Source organism: Malus sylvestris, chromosome 1 (genome assembly GCF_916048215.2).
Source record: "Malus sylvestris chromosome 1, drMalSylv7.2, whole genome shotgun sequence".
In the NCBI taxonomy this organism is placed as follows: Eukaryota; Viridiplantae; Streptophyta; class Magnoliopsida; order Rosales; family Rosaceae; genus Malus; species Malus sylvestris.
This window is the reverse complement of record NC_062260.1, coordinates 7,752,859-7,756,859: the sequence shown is the minus strand read 5'-3', so window position 1 is coordinate 7,756,859 and position 4,001 is coordinate 7,752,859. Positions and strand designations below refer to the sequence as shown.

The following is a 4,001-nucleotide window of genomic DNA, read 5'->3' as shown; positions in this document are numbered from 1 at the left end:
AGGACAAAATAAAGGGTAAAGTGAATAGTACCAGGATTGACTTTTTAGTGTAAAAATGTAGTTTTTCGTTAAAGTGAACAGTACCAGGTGCTTTTCGTTAAAGTTCCCTTGTTTTTAATGAATGGAATAAGAACAGAGAATATAAATAATTGGAGAGTGTGGAGGTGTAAAACTATGGCTAATTAAAAAAAACCTTTATTACATATTAAACATTAAAGAGTAGACATGCAGAAATATGAGAGAGTTTTCAATGTGACCGGTACACGGAATGGTATATCACGTATCATTATATAAATGGTTGGATATGTGTGCTAAAAAGTTAATAACTTAAAAAATAAAATTTCCCACCACTCTTATTAAAACACGTGGTGTACCATTTGTGTTCCCTTCACAAGTAAAAATTTCTCTTGAAATATATGGATAATGGAAGAAAGCACAACAACATTAGACGCATGTGCAGATATTAGAACCATATAGATCCGATACAACAAACTTGTCAACGTTGTCGTAGGCTAATCGAGGTAACAATAGACAGAAAATAACTTGTAAAATAACAATAATTTAGGGAATGACAGCATACTTACATATTAAGAATATGAAAAATTCAGGGCAGCAACAAGTTGTCAAGTACCTTCTACATTGACCAAGTAAAACACCCAAAAATAGGATATGTGATTGGACGAATCATGGCTGCCTAAGAGCTGTTGTACTCAATGTTTCACTACCCTAATCTTTTCTTAGTTATGTAAGTTGTAACCTCCCACCCTCCTCACCCTTCAATTTTCCAATCAATCTTACATGCCACCTCCTCTCAATTCAAATGCATGCCATCAGTTTCTCCCCTTATTATCGACCTTCACCACACCACCTCTCTTGTGAACCGCTCCCCATTCTACAATGGAGGAGCGGGGCCCACCTGCTGCTGCAGCAGGCGACGATGATGGAAACGAGGACCCTCCCCAGTCAGAGATGCAGTTAGTACTCCGCCCACCGCCACCTCCCTTCCCCGGAGCAAACACCTACGTAGTCCAAATCCCCAAAGACCAGATCTACCGCGTGCCACCCCCTGAAAATGCCTTAATTGTTGAACGTCACCGGAACCCGGAAAACAAGAAGAAGTCCCCATGCTGCACGATTCGTTGCTTGATAATCGGAGCAATTGTGTTTTCTCTGTGCCTCATACTTTTCATAACATTGCTTTCATTATCCCTCACTGTGAAACCTAAAGAGCCTAAATTTTCAATTTCGAATGTCCACGTGAAGAACCCGAAATCAAAATCTGATATTGGCAAGAATTCACATCCAGGCTATGAGGTCTCGGTGAAGGTAAATAATCCAAATGGACATGGCATAAACTACGAAGGTAGTGAAGGGGCTTCCCTTTTGTTGAAGGAAAAAAGCATTGGCAAAGGAAAATTTCCATTAAAGAAACAAGAAAAAGATAGTTCTGCCACTGTAAAGCTTGTTCTCGACGGATCGAAAGGAGCTTTGCCTCGTGAGGTCGAGAAGAGTATAGAAAATACTAATTCGAAGATGCATCTGCCCTTAACTTTGAAAATGGACCTTTCGGTGAAGGTGAAAGGATTTATCAAGACATGGAAAATGGAGACCGAAGTTGAATGCCATTTCCAGGTGAGTACATTGGGGAAGGGTACAAAAGTCCTGCAGCAAAAATGTGAAGCTAAATTTAAGGGCTAAAGTATTTGGTGATCGTGGTAAAGGTGGTGGTGATATATTTTCTTTTTTAATTTTCTGTTAATTTTTATCTGCGATTTTTAATGACTGCATGGTGATATTAGTTGTGCAATGTAAATGTTATTAATTGATACTATTTGAATTCTTTTAATCAGTAGTTCCTGTGTTTCTGTTGTTAATATGTACAATTTGTATGTTTGTTTTGTCTTTTTATTCTTGTAATTTTCTTATAGAAAAGATTAATGCATGTATAGATCAAATTATCTGATTGTTTTTAGAGTGTTAATAACAACACTGATCAATACTATTGAGACAAGAAAAACTAGTACAAATTGAAGCCAACAAACTGGAAGACTAATGTTCCTGCAACCAAGTGTCCAAGCCCAGCATGTGTGCAACAATACTGTTCAAATTGTAACACGAAAAATCTCTTACAAATCGAAGCCAACAAATTGGAAGTCAAATGTTACTACAACAAAGCGTCCAAGAGCAACAACGATGTTGTGAACAAATTGCACAACCCACCCACCCCCACCAACTTACACATCCGTGCGCCAAGACTACTATGAGCTTTTATCTAGCAGTTTAATTGGCCCAGCATCAGATAACTAGACAATAATAAAGACACAGTCCATGTGAATTGACAGAATACTAGTTTGTTCATGTCAATAATGATATTATGGTTGACCATGCTCATGGTCATTCTATTATTTAAACGTATCAATTTGTATCACAGTTGACCATGGCCATGAGCCATAAAGGTCAACTCCATTCCACACCCAAGGTGATATATGTTTTGAGCTAATACGGTCATCCACACTACCTCCTTCATAAGAAGAAAATGATGTACATCGAGATTATATGAGAGAAAAGGATATGGACGATCAGCCTTGGAGATTGATACTCAGTTTGACATCGTTATTAAGAACCTCATTTTGATTGGGAAAATAAACATATCGTCTAGGTGGAGAATGAACTAGTGGTTCAATTTCTACACCGGACTACGAACCAACTTGAGGCTTTGTCCTAGAAGATGATGATCAACAAGAAAATGGAAGGAAGGTCTGAATGCAACCCAACATGAGGCAATATTGATAGAGGTGTTTGTGACTTGTCGCTTTCAGTCCTTTTGCTTTGGGCATGGTTTTTACGAGGTCAATTTTGTGACTCAGGCTCTTGCCTTGGTTGGTCAAACTTCTGCTGAGGGACATCTTTGGTTTAATTTTTTGCCTCAGGAAGCTCATGATGCAAGTATGTAGGATTCCCCTTCGTCTAGTTGCCCTAGAGAATGCATTACACAATTACACATGTGCTATAATTAATATACAACACTTGCTCTTAAGTGTGTGAATACTCAAGTAATTGTCGTGTTAGTTGTTGAAGTGTCTCATCTAATCGGCACAATGACCAAATGCAAGTCTTGTTGGAACCAAAACCGCACACAACCGCGGACGGAGGGGTGATTCAGTAGATTGCCTATGATCTCTAGCGAGGGGAGAATGGAGTTGATTAGACGTGCGGTTGAATCCAGATTAGATGTGTGGTTGAAACTAGATCGGACTACCACTACATCATAACAACATATTTACCACATCAGTTCTACCATAGGCATCTATAGCTCATGGTAAAAACTATTCAATTACCACGGCCTCGTTTACTGCGTGGTAGATAACACTAATCCACCACAATCATACTTGACTCATTGTTAAAAGTGAATAATCTACAGCGAGCATTTAAACCTATGATGGAATATCAAAATGTATGCTCGTAGTGGTTACTTCAACCTACCACACCGTATTTTGAAAATTCACCACACCTCTAGCTCGTGGTGGATGTTTATATGTCTTTTTAATATATATTTTGGAGGATATTAAAATCTAGAATTCCCAATTATTTGCTTTCCCCTCATGTTCAACGAACAAAAACCCTAAAAAGAAACTAGAACAATGTCAATCTTTTTGTTTCTCCATCTCTTCCTCAATCAGTGGCAACCTCTCTCCATCACACGGGTTTCTTTTATGCTCTACCTTTTGAATCTGCTTTCTTGTTCTGAATAAGCATTTAAATTATTATTGATCATTGAACTTGGATATGCATGCATTCTTATGGCTTATAGCTTGGAAAATTTCTCTTCCGACGTTTCACTCTCTCACACTTTCATTCACAAGCACACACTTTTCGCATCATCATCATAAATAAATAAAATTTGAGTTGAGAACATGTGTTTTTAGTGTTTTGTTCTTTCAAGTCAATAAAGGACTGTACTTCATGCCCCAAAATCAACACCATGTTATGAGGATTGTGTC

The 4,001-nt window shown here is 38.1% G+C and overlaps 1 pseudogene; it reads left to right on the top strand.

The window, feature by feature from the left end:
* Positions 1-753: 753 nt before the first annotated feature.
* On the top strand, positions 754-1,852 carry LOC126582206 (NDR1/HIN1-like protein 13; annotated as a pseudogene).
* Positions 1,853-4,001: the final 2,149 nt, after the last annotated feature.